Source organism: Dipodomys merriami, unplaced genomic scaffold (assembly GCF_024711535.1).
Source record: "Dipodomys merriami isolate MVZ:Mamm:240054 unplaced genomic scaffold, mDipMer1.0.p SCAF_1, whole genome shotgun sequence".
In the NCBI taxonomy this organism is placed as follows: Eukaryota; Metazoa; Chordata; class Mammalia; order Rodentia; family Heteromyidae; genus Dipodomys; species Dipodomys merriami.
The window spans coordinates 59,515,711-59,541,504 of NW_027202270.1; positions in this window are offsets into that span (position 1 = coordinate 59,515,711).

The window sequence follows — 25,794 nt, forward strand, 5'->3', positions numbered from 1 at the left end:
GAGGGAGACAGACAGAAACAGAGACAGAGACAGAGACAGAAACAGGAAGACAGAGAAAGGCAACGAAAAATGAAGAAAATGTTGAAATATTTTGGTTACTCTACTAACTTCAGTAATGGGAAGATACATAAACATAAAAAAATTGACAATTTAACTAGATTATGTATACAGTATAACTATAAAGAAAATCATTAAACCAGAAATGAAAATGGTAACTACAGCTAAAATAATTTTGTAAATTTATAGAGAAAAACAATTTGTATTAGATGAAATGCAAGTAAATAATAAATGCAAACATTTTTCCTTAGAAACATATCTCAAAAGAAAATAAGGAAAATTACATGAAGTACATGTAATGGAGATAAGGTGAAAAGTTTACCCATTGTGGTATGAATTTTACAAAGATGTTACAACATAACACTTTCATCACTAAAGCATTTTCACACTCAGAAGCTAGTAGGGAACTATAGATCTTGTTAGAAGGTAACAGTATATGTTGTAGAATCCTGAATAAATTTCCCATATCTAGAATTCTAACTTAGGAAAGTTTTGGTAAGGACATATGGGAGACAAGATCTCCCAAACATCTATAACAATAATCAAAGCTGTAAGTTAATTAAATATATAATAATAATGACATCCTGGAAGAAACCTGTGATGAAATTTTAGACACTAAGAAGTAATGTTCTAGCTGGGTGCTGGTGGCTTACATCTGTAATTTTCGTTAGTAGTTGGCTGATACCAGAAGATCATGAGCAGGAAAATCCATGAAACTTTAATTTCCAGTTAATCACACACAAAAAAATGGAAGTGGAGCTGTAGCTGAAGTGGTAGAGCATTAATCTTCAGTAAAAAAGCTCAAGGAGCATGCCTAGGCTCTGAAAAGCCCTAGGACCAGCACAAATAAATAAATAAATAAATTTAATAAATAGATAATGTCTAAATATAGTTGATAAATGAAATTTATCAAAACGTGTAAGTGAATAAAACAAAAGCATAAAATAGTGTTTGATTTATTGAAGTTAAGTGTCATACAAGTATTCTTAACCTAAATATCCAAAATCAGAACTTGTGTGTGTGTGTGTGTGTGTGTGTGTGTGTGTGTGTGTGTGTGCGTGTGTGTGTGTGTGTGTGTGTGTATGTGTGTGTGTGTGTTTATACTGAAGCTTTAACTCATGACCTCAGGCTCTCTCTGGCTTTTTCAGTCATAGATGAATGAGTCATGCCTACCACTTGAGCCATGCATATAGTTCCAAATTTTTGTTGGTTAATTAGAGATGAGACTCAAGGATTTGTGTCCTCAGTCTGGCCTCCAACTTTGATCCCCCATGCTTTGTACTGATATTATAGGTATGAGACACTGGTAGGTGGCCAAAACCTGAAGTTTTTAAATATTATCTTTACTTCAGATTTCAGGATTTTAGGCTAGGTTTTCAGCCAGTAAAATTATACAAATATTTCAAAATTAAAGATGCACCAAAATCTGAAATATGTCTCATTCTAAGCATGTCAGATAAGATAGAAGAAGCTTATTTGAATTTATAGTTACTAATCTCAGAATTGTAAAATTGTAGTTGATTTTTACTGCTGGAAATATTTTTTTAATTTGCCACTCATAAATAAATATACAAATTCTAAAAATGCCTCAAAAGTTTTTCATCTATTGCTAAAGGGTTTCAGAGCTTGAAAATCATTTTGTTTTTATATTTATATTAACTCACCCCAAACAAAACTGAGACACTTGAGACTCCTTCTGGAACAATACATAAAATAAAGAACTTCAGTCTCTACTAAATATCAACTTCTGATTCTTTAAAATTCAGTATATGAGCATCCTTAAGTTTCAAGTAGGATTTTTTCAGATACCCACTATGAAATTCAATTTCCTAGATTGAGTAATAAACAATATTTACATGTATATCATTTCCAGCTTAATTTTCCAATCTCTTCTTTGAGCTTGAGATATAAACATTTAACTCTCTACTCAGAATGTAACCTTACATATCCAACTAGAGTTTATAAAGGGAATATTTTCAGAAATGAAAATATTTGTTCCTTCTTCACGTTCCTATTTTCCTGGAATGTCTTCATTAGTAGCTTTCTCCTCCTTGATTCTCTAGACCACATCTAAATGACTTCTGGCCAAAAAAAAAAAGTACTCTTCTCTATCCCTACTCTGCCCTCAGACTACTCAGGCCTTACTCAATCCAATGCTACTGATTCAGTCCCAGGCCTCAGCAGCTGCCATGGTCTCAGGAAATGTCTGTCTGTTTCCTTGATTACTTGCTTGTTCAAAAAAAATTTATAAAAAAATTACAGTGGCCATATAATAATATTACATGGATGATGTCATTTACTAGTTTAAACCTCTCCAAAGATTTCTGTCTTTTTGGAGTTTGAGTTTCACCAGGAGTCATATATGGGCCTTGACGAAGATTAAAGTTCAAAGAATTTATTTGGTAGATGATTCCAAGGAGCATTCATAGAAAACAGAGAAAGTAAAACAGAAAAGACCCTGTAAGTGGCACATTGGCAAGTAAGCCACCCCTGTGGAATTCCTATAGAAATTCCAGAAGCCGGTATAGAACATGTGCCTTAGTAGAGTAGCAAAGGAGCAAGCACTTCTGGGCTATTTATTGAGGCTGATCCCACAAGGAGAGGTGTTTAGGGAATTAATGCATTGATTCCAAAGCATTCTTAGGCTCTAGTTCTCTCCCTCCCCCCATCTCTCTCTGTATGTTTCTCTTCCTCACACCTTCTCTCACACACATAAGCAAAGAGTTGCAGACATTGACATTAGAAAGAAAGGCCAGTGTTCCTAGAAATGAAAAAGACAAAGGCATCAAGGAAAGGATATTGCATGCTAAGTTTGCCTTTTGTGCCATTCTGATATATTCTTAACGTATTTAATTTCCAGATAATGATTTTCATAGTCATTACATATGTCCAAACAGTAAGAAGAACAATTTCTGAAATGTATTCAAAATCTGGAATTTATATGTAGTATGTCCTGTTTTACTATTGCTTCTTGGCTGGTTTGTTTCAAGATTATTCATCTTGCATATTATCAATATTTTGGATGAGATATTTCTTTATTATGGAGGGTTTCCTATGCCTTGTAAGATGTTAAGCCTTGGCCTCAATTAATTAATAACAGTAACATACCTCCCACCGAATTGTCATCACAAATAATATCACCAGATATTTCCAAATATATCCCCATTGAAAGGCAATTATTTTTTTTTTACTTTTCTTGTGAAGAAACACTTGCTTAAGTGTATCCTACTGGGTCAGACATTATATTCTGTTCTTAGAGATCTGAATCTCTATTGTGTTTTTGTCAGGTTGTTGTCATTGCCCAGTCACAGTTACCAAAGAACACAAAAGGAACAAAAGAAGCTCTAGTGCATACCCCTGAGTTCCAGTCATATTTGTGTCCACCTCTATTATACAGCAACCATTCGATCTCTTCATGAAAGTCATGTTTTTCTTGCTAGAGAAATAATTCCATTGTCAGCAGTTCTTCAGACATGATGTATCTATGAATAACCAATTGATGATTATAGCTTCAAAGTTAGTGGGATCTGACTTGTAGTTCTTTCTTTTGTGGAAGGCTACACTATGCCATTCCAAGATTTCAAGTATAAAAAGAGTCTATTTTTTTCTTTATTTTTTTTATTGTGAAAATACCATACAGAGGGGTTAAGCAGGGTAACGAGTACATGTCTTATCATGCATTGTTGCCTCCTCCTTTGTTTCCCTTTACCATCCCTACCCCCCTGTCCTGTCCCCCCATCTCTCCCCCCATTCTCCCTCCCCCATCCCCCCAAAGAATCTAAAGTTGTAGAACTAAACACCTTAAATTTCCAGTGGGTAATTTTTAGTGACAAGGCAATGTTTACCTTGCATTCACACCTTTAATCTCACACAGACTTGTTCTGCTTTTTGATACCAGCACCATATATAGCCATTTGTTGAAAATTTATTTTGTAGCTTAAAAAAATTGATAAATCCATGTAAACTATATATCTTTTAGAGGCTGGCAACGTTACTTGGCTCTCCCTGAATAACAAATCACCACAAATACATTTAAGACAATTCTCAATTAGTTCACAATTCTTTAGGTCGGAAATTTAGCACTGCAGATTTAGGGACAATAGATGAAGAACTGCCCATGAAATGATGTCTTATATTCAATAATTTTATTATTAAATAAGTAATAATTCAATGCAATCATGGGACGAGGAATGGGTTAACTGACAGTTATGGTAAAATAGAATGTGCTTACCCCAACCTCCACTTTTATAGGTTCAGATTGGCCTGGGGCTAGCTTAAGGGAATTACAGGAAAATAAATAAAAGGGTACACTCTAAAAGGTAGATAATAAGATGTTAGGTAGTACTCAAGTGACTGCAGGAGGTCAAGCATGCACACACACACACACACACACAAACACACACACACATACACACACACACACACACACACACACACACACACACACACACACACACACACAGGGTTTTCTACTGGTTTCATTCAAACACCAGTTAAATCTGCAGCCAGTCACAGCCCCACAGGGTTCTATAGTTCTTACGTAGCACAAACTGATCAAGTTTAATCAAAAGACTGAAATCAAGATTGACTGGACTGAATTCCATTTGTAAATCAGGAAGAAAAAAATCTATTTCTAATCTATTTCATTCAGGTCACCAGAAGAAATTAATGTCTTATGGGTTTATGACTAAGTGACTAGAATTTTTGCTGGATGTCATCTGGACAAGGGTGTTCGTGTTTCTTACAAGTGGCCCTTTCCACTCCAAGACAGCATGAGCAAATTGTTTTGGGACTGTGAGGTTCTGATCCTCTTTCCTGTCACTAGCTCTTAAGGGATCAAGCCATTAAATCACCCTCCTAAAAGATCACTTGATTTGAAATATACATATAAAATCCTTTCACTGTAATACCTAGACCAATGTTTGTTTGAATTATGTGGAAAATCTGTGTATGTGGCAAGAGATTGGAATCTTGAGGGCCCAACTGAGAATTCTATCTACAACATCATCCCAGTGTCTTACCATTCCACCCTTTTCTCCATAATGTGTTAGCAGAAATGTTAGATAACATGGTCTTTTCTGGACCCTAACTAGTAGTTGCTAGTAGTGCTAGCAAAGGCACTGTTGGCATGGAAACTTATAACTATAACATGTATTGATTTAATGACAAATTGGTGTTTATGTAAAGTTGGCAGAGGCCTGATGTAATAAACTTTCTCAGAGTTGATTGTTCATCTCCAGGAAGGAAGGCTCAGGAGCTTCCTCTGCGGCAGGCCAGATATTTGTCAGCAGCAGCTATATTGGCCTCAAATGCATGCATGTTCTCCACTCTTTCTCCCCCAAAAGACTTCCTTTTGGATCCCATTATTAAAACAATGAGGTGGTTTCAAGGAGAAGCTGCTGCCCTCTGTGGAACAGTGGTCATATCTACCTGTGTATTCAGTGTGATAGCTACTCCTAATGGTCATTAATGGAAAGCCAAACGATCCTCATACTTTCTCTTTATTCTCATAGATCCATGTACATTCTTTTTTTTTTAAAAAAAATCATTGTTATTGTAAAGGTAATGTACAGAAGGGTTATAGTTACATAAATCTGATAAAAAGTACATTTCTTTTTGAGCAATGTCACCCCTTACCTCACTCTCTCAGTTTTTCCCTCCCATCCCTACCCATTTCATTTTCAAGACAGAGTCTAGTGAACAAACTGAATTTGTTCACCCTTTGTCCACTATTTCTGTGCTTCCTCTTACCATCCTAAAGACAGATAAATGAACTAATAAGACAGAGGAAATGAAAACAAACACAGCAACTAAGAACAAAAAAATCCTGTTTCCATTTCTTGGAGTTTATGTCTATAAACATTATTTTATATGGTCAGATACACATAGCTATTGTGCCTATGTGATCCTCTCCTAAGAATATCCTCCATTGTTCTCACTCTGTGAATGCCTAGAAGCCTGCATCTACATGCTTCTTTCTCAGACATGGTTAAAACCCAGTAAGGAAGACTATATTCAGGACCAAGAAGTTAGCTATTAAAGTGTCCTATGCAACCAAGTCTTGCACTGGGGAGAGAGATTGGTGTCCACACTACATAAATATGGGTAAGTCAGGAAAAAGAATGTAGGACCCCGAATGGAAAATTGCTAAAAGGAAGTATTGGTGATAAGAGAGACCCTAAGCTAAATCAGCATAACTACTTTTGCTGAGAACAGGCTAGTCTAATCAGATTTCATAGTGGTGGGGGTGGGATGTGCAGAGGAAGAGAGAAATTGCATCTGATAATAAGGTTGATTAAATATCAAGAGCGAGCTCATCTAACTGAGATGTGTCAGGGAAAAGGCTTAGAACCCTGACTAAAATTTCTCCAAGAAAAGATGCTTGTCAGTGGATCAATCCACTTTTGAACCTTTCCAGGTCTTACCTCCCCACGACATGGGACCAATGTCCATTCCACAAACCTACATGAAATCTTGCTTAGGGATAGTCATTGGTGCAACAGATGTTGAAGGTCCTGAGCCAACTGTATAGGGCCCACCCTATGTGCAGCATTTTTTTAGAATATAGGACTGTTGCCTCTCCTGCCAGACTTTATAACCTGGTAAATGACGGAGATTTGTTGCACAGACCTGTCCCAATTAGTGGTCAGGTACTAGCTCAATCAGGGTCCAATTCCATGCTAGGACATGCTTTTTATAAAATAAGCACTGTATTCTGCATAATATGTGAATTTACTCAATGTCTGATTTACAATTTTCTTGTGAGCAATACATGACAATTGTGCTTATATGACAAATATAGTGGCAAAATGCCATTATAATTCACGAATGTTTCTAGATGCTGGATTTTCAGTGATAATAATGACCAAATAGGAAGACTATTCATACATAGTGTGAATGAACCTATCACAAAATTGTTTCTTATTGAAGCTCTACTTAAATCAAGCAAGCTGCTTAGTAGCTTAATGAATGGATCTGAGAAATATTTCCAAGTATGACTACAGAAGTGCCTGATAGCGTTTCATCTTATGTAAACTAAGTTGGTCACATGAGCCAATAAATAGATATCACTTCATACATTGATTTTCCCCACTTCTTCCACTTGGACCATACCCTTTTGCTTAGTATGACTTTCCTAGAGCCCCCCAACTCTGACTTGTGTACCTTGCCCATGTAGCTGCTCAGACTGGCTCCTCTTTAGGAGCCAGTTTTATTCCATAGTTGGAATAAAAATACCTGAGAAAGCTGGGCATTGGTGACTCATGTTTGTAATCCCTATCTACTCAAGAGGATAAGATCTGAGGATTGTGGTTCAATGCCAATAAAATACTCAGAAAAAGCCTGAAGTGGCCCTGTGGCTCAAGGAATAGATCACTACCCTTGAACCCAAAGAGGCTCAGGGGCAGTGCTCAGGCCGAGTTCAAGTACCAGGCAAAATTAATTAATTAATTAGTTAATTAATTAATTAATCAATATCTTCACATAAACATGGAACTGGCTTGCTGGCCCAGTATATATGAACACACTTGCTGTGTGAATTGAGAAAATAGAAAGATTATCACAAATAGTCATTTTATAAAAATGGATGTTACTCAGTAAATAGAAATATGCTATGATGTAGCATAAAAAAACCTGGATGGGTATTTAAATAAAAATCTGAGTTGTGCACAGAACTTAAAAAATGGCAAAACCTCCCATGCTCCTGGATTGGCAAGATTAACATCGTGAAAATGGCAATACTTCCCAAGGCTATCTACAAATTCAACGCGATACCTATCAAAATTCCACCCTCATTCTTCAAGGAAATAGAAGAGGCAATCCAAAAATTCATATGGAACAATAAAAGACCCCGAATAGCAAAAACGCTCCTCAACGGAAAGAACACTGCTGGAGGAATATCAATACCAAATTTCAAACTCTACTATAAAGCCATAGTAATCAAAACAGCTTGGTATTGGCATAAGAACAGACCTCAGGACCAATGGAATAGAATTGAAAACCCAGAAATGAACCTACAGACCTATAGCCATCTAATCTTCGATAAGGAAGCTAAAACAATAGAATGGAAGAAAGACAGCCTCTTCAGTAAATGGTGCTGGCAAAATTGGTTAACTACATGTAGAAAACTAAAGCTAGATCCTTATATATCACCCTGCACCAGAATCAACTCCAAATGGATCAAAGACCTTGAACTCAAAGCAGACACTCTGAAAACATTACAGGATGGAATAGGAGAAACCTTAGGTCTCCTTGGCTCAGGCCGAAATTTTCTGAATAGAGACCCGGAAGCACAACAAATCAAAGAAAGGTTGGACAAATGGGATTGCATACGGTTGCAGAGCTTCTGCAGGGCAAATGACATAGCTGGCAAGATCAATAGAAAGCCCACCGATTGGGAGAAGATCTTTACTAGCCATACAACGGACAAGGGTCTCATATCTAAAATATACTTGGAACTCAAAAAATTAAACCACCCAACAACAAATCTTCAAAGAAACAATTGCCCAATAAATAAGTGGGCGAAAGACTTAAAGAGAAGCTTCTCTGAAGAAGAAAGAAGGATGGCCAATAGACACATGAAGAAATGTTCAACATCCCTAGCCATAAAAGAAATGCAAATCAAAACAACATTGAGATATCACCTCACTCCAGTTAGAACAGCAAAAATCAAGAACTCTAACAACAACAGATGCTGGAGGGGATGTGGACAGAAAGGAACCTTACTTCATTGTTGGTGGGAATGTAAACTTGTTCATCCACTTTAGAAAGCAGTATGGAGGTTCCTCAAAAGACTTCACATAGATCTCCCCTATGATCCAGCAATCCCACTTTTGGGCATTTACCCAAATGTTTACAAACAAGACCACACTAAAGCTACCAGCACAACTATGTTTATTGCAGCATTATTTACCATAGCTAAGATATGGAACCAACCCAGATGCCCCTCAGTAGATGAATGGATCAAAAAAATGTGGTATATATACACAATGGAATTCTATGCCTCCATCAGAAAGAATGACATTTCCCCATTTGTTAGGAAATGGAAAGGTTTGGAAAAAATTATATTAAGTGAAGTAAGCCAGGCCCAAAGAAGCATAGGTCCCATGGTTTCCCTTATTTGCAATATCTAGTATAGGTATGAGTCAAGCGGAAAAGGTCAGATAATGTGATGTTAGGAAAATGAACCCTTAAATATGTATTTTAATGTTTTCGTTTCTTTCATGCATGTGTTTCTAAAGCATTTATAAGATTATTTCTTTGCTGCTTTTTATGTCCCTCCCCCACAGTGTAACCCCCGCTTTCACTATATTTGATGTCAGTATAACATGTGGAGGAGATGGGGACAAACAAGTCGTTTAAGGATTCAGGTGGACCTGTTGCAACAATGAGAAGTACAAAATGTCATGTCAAAACCAGCTTTACAATGTCGGTGTGGGGGGGGGTATAATTGGGTGGGGGGAGGGGGGAGGCTGGGAAGGGAGGTGAAGGGTAAACAAAGGAGGTGGCTGCAATGCTTGGTAAGAAATGTATGCATTATCCTGCCCATGTAATTGTAGCCCCTCTGTACAGTATGTTCTCATATAAAATAAAATAATATTAAAAAAATCTGAGTTGTGAAGGCCTAATGTAAAAGAATAAACCATTAGAATATTTTAAGGAAACACAATAATAAGTTGAGACCTGAAATGAAATCATGCCTCAGAATTTTACAAGTGATATGTAAGCATATTTTCTGAATGTTTCTTTTGTTTAGAAACCAATAATAAAAACTGAGATACTCTTACTAGAAGACACATGTGAACAAACAACTGGATCTGCCCCATATTAACACCAATTATGAACAAACAACTGGATCTGCCCCATATTAACACCAATTATGAAGTTGTTTATACCTGTTACTTAAAAGTACTCAAAAGTTGCATATTTGAAAAGTAATAAGACTGGAGCATAAAAATTAAGAACTTGTCTTGTCTTTCAGAAATTCTATTTGAAAAATTGTATATAACTTAACTTGGTATGTACTTAAATGGAGTGAAGCAAATTTATATCTCAAATACTTTCCCCATTGTTTTCAAAGCACTTCATCTAAGTCTGTGTATACTAGGCTATTGACAAAAAGTGCAACTATATTAAATGTAGGCTGAGGAATAGATGACTGAAAACAAAGTACAAATCCAATTTAAGTATGTTGTTAAATCCAATTTAAATATATTGATAACAAGGTCAATAAAAGACAACAATACTGATAAATATTCAGTGTCCAGAAACGGGGCATAAAAGATAGCATTTGCTTTGTACTGTTTTAAGTCTCCAGCTGACATGTGTTTGCTGTAATACATGGACCAAAGTCCCTCTGGACATGAATGTTCAAGCTCACAAAGAGAAACAATGCCAGAAGAAGGTTGGTTAGCCCAGAGCTAGCAAAAACTTGGGTGAAAACATGAGAATGATCTTTAATATTTAAATAGCTCATACTAACAGCTAGACAATTAGGTAATAACTTCATAAAGTTTAATTGTAATTTACAAATTTTGTCACAGAGACTTGTTTAGCACTTCTAATCAAGGAGTCAAGTTTATCTCTGCTATCCTTGAATCTTTATTATTTATGACTTGTTTTATCCAATAAAGCATGGAAGAAGTGATGACATGCCTACACTAAACCTAAAGTCTAAGATGTGTGGAACTTCCTTCTTACCTCTTGGGAAACAGATGACAAGCCCATTAGGAGTTAAGAATAGTCTAGCTAGAAAGTCACCACATGGAAACTAAATGATAAGATGCCACAAGGCAAGAGACAAACTACACATGAAACACCAAGGAAACAAGTGCAAAATGTTCTTGCATCTTTTGGCACATTCTAGCTTCTAAATTGAACAACTGAATGGTAGACCCTCTAAGAATATGCAGCCCTACTAATTCTCTTCCAATTTTCTAACCTACAGAATTTCAAGATCTAATACATTATAGGTTTCAAAGACCTTGATGGTATAAGATGTTTCTAAATCAATAGATGTCAGAAACACTAGTTGATTCTTATCTGCATGTATAAAGCTGAGATTTCCAACCTCAGCTACTACTCAAGAAGAGATTCTATGATCACCTATGGACAACTATTGAAAAAATATAGGTAAACTTGGACTAGGCGGCCTATAGTAGTACTTCCTAAATACTGTGGAAACACGTTTTCCAAGTCCTCTTTTCAGAAGAAGAAACAAGATAAAGTTTTATTCTATATAATCCTTCCCCTGCCCCATAAACTTCCATGCAGAATTGGGCTGGGTGGATCTACTACTTTAATTTCAGAACGTGTACAAGACTTAGAACATCAGGATGCTTATCTAGCTCTAATTTTATAAGGTAAAGTTTTAGCTACTCCCCAGAATAAATACTCATGGGGGAACTGGTCTGGGTGGATCTGCTGCTTTAATTTCAGAAAGTGTACAAGACTTAGAAACATTTTGGATAGTTGTTTAGCTCTAACTTTTTTTTGGGGGGGAGGGGGTCCGGTAGTGGAGCCTGAACTCTGGGCCTGGGCGCTGTCCCTCAGCTCTTCAGCTCAAGGCTAGCACTCTATCACTTGAGCCACGGCGCCACTTCCAGCTTTTTTCTTTTTGCTTATGTGGTGCTGAGGAATCAAACCCAGGGCCTCAGGCATGCAAGGCAAGAGCTCTACCACTGAGCCACCTTCCCAGCCCCAAGCTCTAGTTTTTTAAAGTAATTTTGTGTCAGTAAAATATATTTTAAGTAACTTCATGCAAGTAAATCACATCATGGATTAAGTATGTATTATCAATATGCCAACTCTTTAGCCCCAAATAATTCTGAAAACAATTATATCTAACCTCACTTTTCTTGTCTCCACCTTTTACATCTTCCTCTCTCCATTATTTCACTCATTTGCTACAGAGAGGTATATGTTTGTCTGCAGAATCATAAAAAAGAAAATAGATAAGAATTCAGAATTCATACACAGACTCTAACCCAAGTGAGGAAGAATAATGCAATAATGAACCCAACAAGAAGTCATATGTCTGTAAAAAGTTGATAAGAAAATGAGGCATATAAAGAACACACAGATAAGATGAAAGGGAAAATCATTGTGAACTTTCTCATACATTTTAATCTCTCAGCAATATCACTGAATAAGATAACACAAAACCTCTATAAAGAGTGGTCCAGATAATTTTGTAAGGCAAAGAAAGTGTGGAGGATCTTTTAAAGTCAACATTCCTATGAGATATCATCATTTACATAAGACAAGAAAGGGAACATTGTGTGCAAAATGTATGTGTAGAGGGGTTGTCAGTGAGCTCCTGACAATATGAAAGCAACAGTTCTCTTTGTCTTCTATGTCACATGGGCAAAGGAAAGAAGGGAGAATACTAAAAGGAAAAGAAGGAAAATGTGGATGAGAAGGAATAACCACAGCTAATTATTATTATACCTTTGTCCTACTTTATGGGGTTGCAAAGTATTTTAGTAAATATGGGCTAAATTTTGTGACTTTCCCAACTATGATGGAATATATAGATACATATTGTTAATGGTAAAAGTGAAGTTCTCCTACTCTATCTGTCCTAACTCTGGCATCTTTAGATTGTACAGTTTCTTTCCTTCTCTCCTTGAGAACATCAATCATTATATTTTTCTTTATGAAACAGACTGAGGAAATAAATAAGAGAAACCCAGGAATGAAGAAAGCTGACATTGTATGTTAGTATTTTTTACATCACATAAATACTTATGTGGACTTATTCCAGAGGCAGAATGTTCACTGGGATGTCCTCAAAATATTCTCTAGATTATTATGTAGGCTACAACCTCAAGCACCATCCTTTTGACACAGCATCAAAAGGAGAATGGATAATCGCTTCTTGGCTTTTTGGCTAAGATCAAGTGTAGTAAAAGGAGAATGGATAAATACATTGAAGTATATTCATACGATGGAATCTGATCTAACATGAAACGATTTACCAATTCTATTTGCAAATTGTATTTGCAAAATCAAAGGCAATATATGCATATAAGAAAAACATGAATGAATCAATGTGTTGAGTGACAAAAAGTCACAAAAGTACACAAAAAGTTCATGCTGCATGTATAATTTCATTTATGGAAAATTCGATAATGATGAAAGACAGAATATTGGTTGTTTCTTCGAGGAGGTAGCACAGATAAGATGGGTCATGAAGTAATCTTACGGAAATTGCTCTAGTTGGAGGTTAAAAGGCCTCAGACATATTGCAATTAATCCTTATATGGCATAATTAAGGGTAATATATATTACACCCTTTACTATATGTATATTGTATTTCAAATTTAAAAGAGTTCAGTAGTTGAAAAATGTATTGCCTCTATTGAAAAATTGTTAATTTGCCAGAACCCTGGTGTGAGTACTTCAAAAGAAAGACTGTTGTCCCCCAGAGCAGCTGAGCCTTAAAAATAAAAAGAGGCTTGTGTAGCTGACAATTGGAAGAGGCATTCTGCATATATTAAGACATCACAGACAGAGAAAACAAATAGTGGTTTCAATTATGAGCTCTAAATAAAGACCCACAAGGGTAGAAGCTTCAAATTGTAGGCTTTGGCTTGCAATTTATCTACTTCTTACATGGGCAACTCTGCATTTCCATTTCCAGCAATAGTAGTAGCAGAGATTTATTTGCCAAACAACAGTGAGTAATTCTTTCAAGAAAATCAGGAGGCTAATGCGAAAATATATGTAAAAAGTAATTACCATGGCAAAGTAGAATACAAATACATAGATAAAGGCAATGAAGATAAAGGCAATGAAGACAGATAATTGCTATGATTGCCCTTTAAATTTGATTTGTCCTCTCAGCAGCCAGTGAACAGAGGTAAAGATAATCAGTTTTTTTTAATTCTCATTGTCAGGGAAGAAGACAAATATCAATAGGAAATATCAAGGGAAATAAAAGTTTGTCTAAAATTGAATTTATGTTGAAGTCCACACTGTGATAGCACTTTATGCAACAAAATAGTAAAATAGAAAAGATCATTGGATTGAAAATAAAAGACAATTGTATTTTGATCACATACTCAAATTTATAAAGAAGTGTTAGTTCTACCTTTTCTGAACCTTGTTGTCTCTGATTTTAACTTAATAATGACAACAATAATACTAATATTTAACACAAACATGCTTGCTATGTATTATATACAGAATTAATTCAATTCTCACTACTATCTAATTTATCTTCATGTACCATGTTGAAGTTAGAGGACAGGGGACAGAAAGGATAAATGGCCCCAAATCACATATGGAGTAAAACAATGACACTTTTTAAAAGTTGAACTCACTTAAGTGGTTCTGTGAATCACATTTGATATTTGGTTAGTTTACCTGAAAATTAACTTATTTGAAAAGTAAATTTTGACATAAAAGCATATTGATATATAATCTAAACATTTTACTAGATATATTGGAGTTCACAAAAATATACCTGATATTTTATCTTGAATGAATATAAAAATGCCACTCTCTAAATCTAAATGATCAGCCTTATAAAGATGTCTTTCTTGCCAGGCCCTGGTGGCTCACACCTGTAATCTTAGCTACTCAGGAGGGTGAGATCTGAGGATCACAGTACAAAGCCAACATAGGCAGGAAACACCAGGTAACCATCAGAAAACTGGAAGTGGTGCTGTGGCTCAAGTGGTAAAGAGCTCTCCTTGAGCTGAGGAGTTCAGGGAAAACACCTAGATCCAGAGTTCAAGCCCCATGACTGACAAAAGGAAAAAATAAAACAAAAAGAAAAAGAAAAAGAAAAAGATGTCTTTCTCTAGGATTATTCTTTCCTATGCTTCTTCAGGCTTTGATAAATTTCTCCAGAGACTAGATATATCCTTCTAATTCTTTTTTTACCTCTAACTTTTTGTTTAGTATAATTGATGCAATGGACACAATTATAGAATGCCAAAGGTGTATGCAAGAAAAAATATATAAAACAAAAGAGATCTGGGGAAATACATTTGAAATACTTGTGATGAGGGGAAGCCACAATAATTATAATAATAAATTGAATGAGAAAAGAGTTCTCAAAAGTCACATCAATCAGATAAATTAATAATTTAATGTGATTACAGGAAATATGATAAAGTATAAATAGTAATTCAATGAAACAGGTAGCAAAACTTTATCTGATGTGATTACATTGGATCTTCAGGCCAAAAGTAAAATTTGTCATTAAAATGTATATTGTATTTGTTGATAGGGATAATTGTTAGAGATCAAGAAGCTATTGATGCAGGAGAAATAAGGCTACTTGAAAAACAAAATCTTTGAGCAAACAGGAAGGGATGGAATCCAGTGCATAAACTGGAGATTTATCTTCAGTGTATACATAGAGAGAGAAGCCTTCCATGTGACAGAGGAGAAAGTAAAATATAAAGCGCTAATGCATAATATTATTTTTCTCCTAAATCATTACTTTCTCATCTTTTTTTTTAAAACATATTCCAAATTATGCTATGGCCCACTACCCAGAATCCTTAGATTCACTACAGTATCCTGGGTCTTTTTGACACTGAGAGCTTTAGGAGTGAACATATGATCCAAATATAGTCAGTACGGCACATGGAAAGTTTGTTTAAGTGTTTGAGTAAGAGTTTTCCTTCTTGTTTAAAACAGAGACAAGGAAGAAGGAACTCTTACTGTATATTGGTACATAAATTTTGAGGTATTAGAACATGATGCTGGAGATATAGCAACTAGCTATAGCAACTAGAGTCAAAGGAGAACTCACAGTATAGAAGAAAATCTTCACCAGCTATTCTATAGATAAAAGATTAATAACCAGAATATACAAAGAGCTCCACCAAAAGAACAAATATACATACATTATGGAATATTATTATTCAGACATAAAGGAGAACAAAATTCTGTTGCTTGAAGGAAAAATGGATGGAATTGTAGATCATCATGTTCAGTAAGAGAACTCAAGCTTCAAAAGCCAAATATTGTATGCTTTTCATTAACATGTGAAGTCTAGACTTAGGATGATGATGATGATGATGTTGATGATGATGATAGTAACAAAAGAACATGAGTATAAAAGAAAGGCCATCCAAAAGAAGCAGGAAGGGGAAGGAGGAAGGAAAGAGTAGTGGAGTCATGAAATAGAATTGAAGTACATAATACACATATTTACTCATACATGAACATGAAGATAGTATCATAAAATCCTGTTGCAGGATTACAATTGGAAGAGGAGAGATAAGAGAATACAATAACATAATGGGATAAGCTTGTTCAAGGTACAGTGTACATATCTATATAATCTTCACTATGATTTTGTACTATCAATATATGCCAATGATAACTACATATATAGCCTTACATATTTTACAATATATTTGCTATATATGTCATATATGTATGACATATATATTATGTAGTGAATATCTATATACATACCTACACATATTCTATCTTGATGGTTTCTGTATTATCAGTGAATCAAGACTGGATTTTTACTGTCAGTGAAGATTGAAAGTTGAACATATTTGAGATAGAGAAAAGACAGAAGAGTCATAAGTAGCCCAGTAAGTTTAGCAGATAAATATGAGTGATGAAAGATATGAAGGTAATGAAGGATATTTTGCTCCTAAATGCCCATTGAAAATTAGTGCCTATAAATTTAAAGTACCAAACAGCCCAGTTATGTTTTTCTCTAGGCATGCTCAGATATTCAAAGAAAAAGCAGAATGATGAGTTGAATCTGGGTGGGCACATTGCCAGTCAAGTTTTGAAAGCACTAGAGAAAGGTAAAGGAGTTGAGGACCTCTGCAAGCCATGATTAAAGTGATTAATCATGGATGCTAATGTGAGTAAAAAGAAAATTGAGAAAACAGATAAGACTGATGACAGTGAAGAATAGGTTGGGTCTAAGGACTGTATATTACAGGAGAGGTAAAATCATTGTTAGAGAGAAGACACTAAAGTGGATTTCAAAGAGATCATGTAGATGGTTTAAGACCCCCAAATTTTGAGTGCTCCACTTTGTCATTTGCATCCCAAGCTTCAATACACTCAGCTTTCCAGGAAGTTGGGGGGGGGGGAAGGCAATCAGTTCCTTGGCTGTGGGCAGCAAGAGGGGAGGATGAACATAGGAGCTGCTTCTGACAGAAGCTGTATATTTGTTAGAGCTAGGGTGCTGATGGACAAGACATTTGAGGGGCTAAGTAATGGACAGTAAATAAAATGGAGAAAAAACATTACACAGAAGAATGATAGTAAGTAGGTTAGCAAAGGAAATTATTGATAATGTAGGCCCTTAAAGACTCTAGGTGATTGCTCCAGTATGGTCCTCTAGTGTGGTCTTCTAGTTTGATTCTGTAGTGTGGTCTTCCAGTGGACTGAGGGGTTAAAGAAAGAAAAGATAATTAGACAAAATATGATACTGAGAAATAAAGAAATAAAGGCAATGTTACTGAGACAATTGTAGTACTGCCATGATCTATGGTAAGAGAGATGGGAGAAAAATCAGGCGCCAATTGGAAGCTACAGGAAATAGTTAGCCAAATTTTATGGCCTTCTATTTTCATAATTATAGAATGTTGCTAAATAACTGAATGAGGCTCCTATAAGCCCCAGAAACCTCTCAGTGTTATCAAACAAAATATTCTCTGTCACATCTCCATAATTCCCATTTTATAGGATCAGTCATAGTATTAAAGTAGATTTATTTTTGGCTGTTGGTATTGACTTTTTCCTTGTTCTATAGACATGGGAGAAATGAGAAATGTTGGGTCTCAACATCAAGTAGAGAATTTAATGGAAGTATTGCCAAGATCATTCTTTTTATCAAAAGCATAAGAAAATGTTCACTAGGGAAATAAAAAAACAACATCAAACTAAATTTCTGGGGGTAAAGATACAAAAATTGTGAATTTATATTTATAAAACTTACAAAATCACATGACAATACAACACCCTAGGCAAGTGGAAGTATCTAAGTGCAGACTCTTAGAATCTCAAAACTAGATTATTGAATTTACCAGGTAGTAGTATTAAAATAAATATAAAATGTTATTTAAGAAATGGAATGAAGGCTTAAAGATGTAAACAGAGACTAAGAAACTGTGAGAATAACCAAAATAATTATGTAAAACAGCCCCTGATATGGAACAGGACAATTTATAATGTATTGAGAACTTCAAAGATATTGCTCTATTTTAAAGTAGATAACAAAGTCTTGTCTCACTGATCATTTTTAGTACATTTTTATTACTGTACAGAGAGGTTACAGTTACATGAGTGAGGTAATGAGCAAAATTTTTATCAAACATTGTTTTTTCCTCCTTGTTTTCCCCTACTATCCCTTCCTTCCCTACCTCCCCAACTACCTATCCACCCAATGAAGCTGTAAAATATCTTCTACATCTCATTGTTACAGTGAGTCAAACGGTATCCCTATTTAAGCATTTTATTATTTTCCTTAACCTCCCCAAATTAGAAAAATGTATATACAAGATGCAAGGCACCAGAATCAAATTCGGTGAAAACAGGTGGGAAGAACATATACCAGCTGGGAGGAACATATCAAAGAAAGAAAAAAAATTACATAGTACATTATAAATACGTTAAAAAACAATAGCAAGAATGAAAAAACCACTTATGTCCCTATCTTGGAGTTCATTTCGCTTAACATCATCTTATGTGGTCATATGTGCATAGCTTTTGAGCTTTTCTGCTTGTACTACACATATACTAGTTACTGCAAATAGGGGAAACCATGGGGCCTATATTTCTTTGGGCCTGGCTTACTTCACTTAATATAATTTTTCAAAGTTTTTCCATTTCCTAACAAATGGGGAAATGTCATTCTTTCTGATGGTGCTTCACTGATCTTTATTTCTTTCATACTTTTAAAAATGTTTGAAGGGCTGGGAAGATGGCTCAGTGGTAGAGCGCTTGCCTTGCATGCCTGAGGCCCTGGGTTCGGTTCCTCAGCACCATATACGCAAAAAAAAAAAGAAAAAAGCCGGAAGTGGCACTGTGGCTCAAGTGGTAGAGCTCTAGCCTTGAGCTGAAGAGCTGAGGGACAGCGCGCAGGCCCAGAGTTCAGGACCCACAATCGGACCAAAAAAAAAGTTTGATAAATGGATAATATTTAATAAGTTTTGTCATTCCAAAAAAGGAATCAGAGAGAGCGAAAGGCACCTCTCATGTAGCAGTCGGCCTGCCAAACAATCTCAAGGTCCTGAATTTGAATTCCAATATCCAATAAGAAAAGAGTCCAAATGAGGTGTATAATAGGCAAAATGAGAAATGAAGTGTCCAGTAGAAAACATACCTTAGACAACCTTTAGTGAGAAAAAATGTTGAAGTATGAAATTATAGAATTATATAATTCAATTATATAAAATGAACACAATACGGAATTCTATGCCTCCATCAGAAAGAATGACATTTGTTAGGAAATGGAAAGGCTTGGAAAAAATTATACTAAGTGAAGTAAGCCAGGCCCAAAGAAACATAAGTCCCATGGTTTCCCTTATTTGCAATATCTAGTATATGTCTGAGTCAAGCAGAAAAGGTCAGATAAGGTGATGTTAGGGAAATGAGCCCTAAGATATGTATTCAATTCTTTTCCTTTCATGCGATTGTTTCTAACGCATTTATAAGATTATTTCTTTGTTGCTTTGTATGTCCCTCCCCCACAGTATAATCCCTGCTTTCACTGTATTTGATGTCGGTATAATTTGTGGAGGGGAAGGGGAAAAACAAAGTGTTTAAATAGGGATACAGGCTGACCCATTGCAACAGTGAGATGTACAAGTCGTTATTTCGAAAGCGAACTTTACAACTTTGGTGAGGCGGGGGAAACGGGGAGGATTGGGTGGGGGCAGGGGAGGGGGCTGGGGGCAGGATGGGAAGGGATGGGAAGGGGAAACAAAGGAGGAGGCTACAATGCTTCATAAGAAATGTACTCATTGTCTTGCCCATGTAATTATAACCCCTCTGTACAGTATTTTCACAATAAAAAATTTGAAAAATAAAATAAAAAATGAACACAATATTCATACATAAATCCATATTAACAAATGTTGCTTATATTTATTACATCTATCTGTTTGTCTATCTGTCTGCTTGTCTATTTGGAAAATCTCCATCTAGTATCTTTCAGAAAGTTGTGAATGTTTTTTGGGAATATATTCATGTGTATTACAAATGACATTATTTATGAGAGAGGAAGGTGAGTAGTTTATTTTATGCCATGGTGACATGCATTGAGTACACTTAATATGATGAATATTCTTGTAAACTACCACACATGAAGAACTTTGTTCTTATATTCTACATCAATCAATAGGTTCTCCCAAGACAGTGATAGTTCCCTTAACTTTTATGACTTTTGCTCCATGTATGTATGCTTGCATCACTAAATCCTACATCTCCTTCACTGTGACTTGGTAAATATGATCAACTTAAAAAAAAAAGAACTGGTGTATGTAACTTCAACCCCTCTGTATATCAACGTTACAAAAAAATTGAAGAGAAAGAAGTGGTGTACTTTTAAGTCATTTTAATCTTCAGGCTTCCATCTATTCTTTTTTGCTCCCACATTTTTTCAAAAAAATCACTTGACCTATAACATTTCATGGAGTCTGAATTTTGCTGTTTGTGTGTGTGTGTGTGTGTGTGCTCATAGTAAAGAGCATTTTTCTGCCTATTATAGGAAGTAAATCCAGAGGCTTAATCAGACTCATGTCCAATCCCTTTGACAATACCATATTGATACTGATTTCTGTCTTAGAAAGGCACATAATACGTGTTTGTCACTCTTTCAGTTAAATTGGTAGCTGTTGATAGTATCTAGATTCACAAATTTATAAGAGATGGTAAATTAGTCTATCATGTCTTAAATAAATTTTAGTTCAAATGTCATTATGACAAGACATTCTTATTTATTATTAAGTTTTCCCATAGTTGAAAATGTTTATTTGCCCTTACCTGTATTTTATAGAGTATACTGATTGATTTAAATTGATTGTAAATAGTAATCTTATTAGAGTATCAACTATGTATCTTAGGCCATTTGGAGCTTCTTTAAATTGTCTCATTTAGATATAACTCAAGTTATTTTTAATATTACCATACAAATCTGATGCCTTCTTTGCTAATTGGTTATAACAAGGTATTCTATACTTAGCAAGGACATTTGCTGACCTAGATATGCCGATGGAAATTTTTCTAAGCAATCATAACAGAAATAGCATTTCAAAACTACAACCTGAATGCTAGATTCTAGTGAGTGCCATTGTAACTGGATTGGTCATTGTTTCTAGGCTTTATAGCAGGAAGCTCATACACACACACACACACACACACACACACACACACACACACACACACACACACACACACACATGCACACACACACATACAGATATATGCACACATCCACACACACAAGTGCATATGTTACACTTATGTATGTGTAAGGATGTTCTATTATTTCTTATGATGGTTAATTTTGCCTGTAATACCATCTTATAAAGTGTATATACATGGTGGGCCAGCTAAATATAGTGAATTTACATATAATTTACATCACATAGCTATCATTTTTCAACTGAGAACTTTATCTTTGTATTTTTCATATGAAATTCTGTCATTTTTCACAACACAGCTGAACCTGTAAGACATTATATTAGATGAAATAATTCAGGCAAATACAAGTACACATAGTCTTACTCAGGTGAAATCTAAAAACGTTAACCTTATAAAGTAGAGTAGAATGATGGTTATTGTATGTGGTGTTTAGGGAGGAATAGATGATGAGATGTTAGGGAAGATATAGAATTAAAGGAGAAATCTGTTCAAGAATCTATTGTATAGTCATGTGACTATAGTTAATGGTAAAAACTTCTAACTTTTCATTATTATGTGTTATAGATATTTTATTTTTATAAAAATGAAAGTTTGTGATAATCCTGAAAATCTATAGGTACCATTTTTTCATTGCATTTGTTCACGTTAAGTCTCAGTATCACAAATTGGTAATTCACATTACATTAAAATTTTATCATTATATCTGCTATGATTATTATTAGCAATCTTAAATGTTACCATTGTAATTTGATTGGGAGTCTGTGCACCATGCTCATACAAGATGGCAAACTTAATAAATAAATGAATATGATCTGATTGCTCCAATGACCATATGTCTGTATTCCTCTGTCTTCATGGGCCTCTCTATGGCATGAGACACAACAATATTGAAAGAAAGCCAGGTAATAATCCTGTAATGTCTCAAAGTGTTCAAGTATAGAGTGAGTTTGATGCCTTTCACTTAAAATCAAAAGCTAGAAATGGTTAAAGGAAGACACCTTACATGCCAGAAGCAAACAGAAGCTTAAATCTAAATCTCTTGGATCAAGTTCTTAAGCCAATTTATGCATGCAAAGGCGCAGTTCTTTAAGAAACTAAAAGTGCTCTTCTAGTGAACACATTAATAAGAAAGTGCAACAGCCTTGTTGTTAATATTGATCTAAAAAGTTCAAACCAGCCACAGCATTTTCTTATGCCTTATCTAGAGCAAGGCCCAACATTCTTATGTTCTATTCAGGGGGAGAGAGATAAGAAAGTGGAAAAGAAGATTGAAGCTACTAGAGGTTGGTTGATACACTTGTAGGAAAACAGTTATCTTCATAACATAAAAGTACAGAAAAAACCATAATAGCAGATGTAAAAGCTGTAACATGTTATCCAAGAGATCTCATTAAGTGAATTGATTGACATGGGTACACTAAAATCAACATTTGGAAAATAAATGAAACAAACTAATATTGGAAGATGCTCTCTACGACTTTCATAGCTAAAGAGAAAGTTTTCAAAGTTTTGAAAATCCCCAAGTCTTCTTGGGGCTAATTGCAACTGTAATTTCTCAGCCTGTACTCTTTTTTTTAATAAGATTTTTATTATGAAAAATACCATACAGAGGGGTTACAGTTACATGGGCAAGATAATGAGTACATTTCTTATCAAGCATTATTGCCTCCTCCTTTGTTTTCCCCTACCATCCCTTCCCTTCCACCTCCTCATCTACACTCCCCACTCCCTCTCCTCCCCCTTGCCTAAATTATAATGTTTGTTTTTCAACATAGTGTCTTGTACATCTCATTGTTGCAATGGGTCAGCCTGTACTCTTATAAAGCCTAAATAGCAGTACTTCTGCTTGCGAATAGTTTGCTGAATATTCGAAGTCCACTGCTGAGACTACTGCTAAGAAAAAAAATATTTACTTAACAATATTGCTCCTTATTGAAAATGCCCCTGGTGAGTCAAGAGCTCTAATAGAGACATGCAATATGATTTATATTGATCCACAGCTTGCTAACACAACCTCCATTCTGAAGACTATGGATCTATAAATAATTTCAATTTTCAAGTCTTTTAAAGGATATCTATCTATCTAATCTATCTATCTATCTATCTATCTATCTATCTATCTATCTATCTATCTATCTATCTATCTATCTATCTAAAGCCTGTAGCTGCCACAGTGATTCTGCTAATGGATTTCCAAAAAGTAAATTGAAAAAAAATTCTGAAAAGAATCATCACTCTAGACACTATTAGGAAGATTTATGATTCATGAGAAGTCATCAAAACATGCACAAAAGCATAGCAGGAGCTTAGGAGATGCCTTTAATTCTCATGGAGACTTTGACAAAAAACAGACCTCAATGGATGGAGGAAGTAACCAAATGTGGTGGAAAAAATAACTGAAATAGAATTTGAAGCAGAATGCTTCAAGTGACTGAATTACTATAATCTCATGATAAAATTTTAACAGATGAGAAGACAGTGCTTTCTTGAGAGAAAAATCTACTGATAAATATGTGGTGAACATTGTTGAAATGAAAGCAAAGGTTTGGAATATTATGTAAACCAGTGGCAGGGTTGGGATTGAAAGTTCTACTGTAGATAAAGTAAGGGTAGTATCACCAACTACAGATAAATACCTCATAAGAAACAAAGTCAACTGATACAGTAAACTTCACTCTTTTTTCATATAAGAAATAGCTAGAGACCCAAGGAAGATGGCAGAGATGTAGTTGGGCTATATGTGAGCTCTCTCCAGAAACCAGTTTTTGCAGGTCAGGGAATAATTCACTGCAGGAAAATCACATCAAAGTGAGCCGTAATAGTACAGAGATTATGCCTAGCAAGGAAAAATTCAAGCAGTTAGCACCAGAAATTAGATTTGAGCACAAGTGGCCACTGTGAGACTGGCCAGACAAAGCTGGAACAAACATGCCAGAGACTCAGGGCTGCATCTCTTCATCCACATCCAGCACAGACTGGATGATCAGGAGCAGAATTACTCATCCTGCTGACCATCAGAGCAGATCGGGAAGGGGCAAAAAGCCAAGGGAAACTGAGGATATATCAATTCTAAATATCTATTCACCAAATACTGGAGCATCCAAATTTATCCAAGAAATGCTACTTTTCCTAAAGTCACACATAGATCCAAAGACATTGATTGTTAGTGACTTTAATACGCCACTTTCCCTGCTGGATAGATCGACATGGCAAAAACTTAACAGAGAAACCTCAGATCTAAACAACTGCATAGATCAACTAGACTTAACAGACGTCTACAGAATATTTCACCCATTAACAACAGAATACACATTCTAATCAGCAGCATGTGGAACATTCTCCAAAATAGACCACATTTTAGGTCACAAAGCAAATATGTACAAATACAGAAACATTGAAATTATGCCCTGCATTGTCTCAGATCATAAGGGAATAAAATTAGAATTCAACACCAAATGCCATCAAAGAAAATCCTGTAAAACACGGGGGCTGAACAATACACTGTTGAACCACCAGTTGGTCATGCAAAAGATTAGAAAGAAAACTCAAATGTTCATGATATTTAACAAAATGAACATACAAATTACAAGTTCCTCTGTGACACAGCAAAGGCAGTACTCACAGGAAAATCCATAGCTCTGAGTTCTTACAGCAACACATTGGAGACAGCTCAAACCACAATTTAATGGTGCACCTGAAGCTCTTTGAAAAAGAACAACAAGCCAAACCCCAATCCACTAGATGGAAACAAATTATTATAATTAAATCAGAATTGAATGAATTAGAGTCCAAAAAAAACCCAAAGAAAGAATCAACAAAACAAAGAGCTGGATTTTCAAAAAAAATGATAAAATTTACAGCCCCTTAGCAAATCTTCCCAGAACAAGAAAAGAATACACTCAAATAAACAAACTCAGAGATGAGAATGGAACCATCACCACAGAAACAACCCAGATTCAGAACATTATAAGGGAATACTTCTCAAACCTTTATGCTAATAAGTTTGAGAATCTGGATGAAATAGAAGTATTTCTAGCAAATATTGATATGCCCAAACTAAACCAAGATGAATTAAAAAAATTAACAGACCCATTTCAAGTATAAAAAAAGAAACAACAATAAGAGCCCTCCAATCCAAGAAAAGCCCAAGACCAGATATCCATCTGCTGAATTCTACAAGCACTTCAAAGCAGAACTCACACCAATACTCCTCCAACTCTTCAATGAAATTTCACTACCAAACTCCTTCAATGAAGCCATCATAACCCTCATCCTACAAGCAGACAGGGACTCATCAAAGAAGAGAACTATAGACCCATTTCTTTGATGAACATTGATGAAAAACATCTCAAAAAATTCTGGCCATTGACTTCA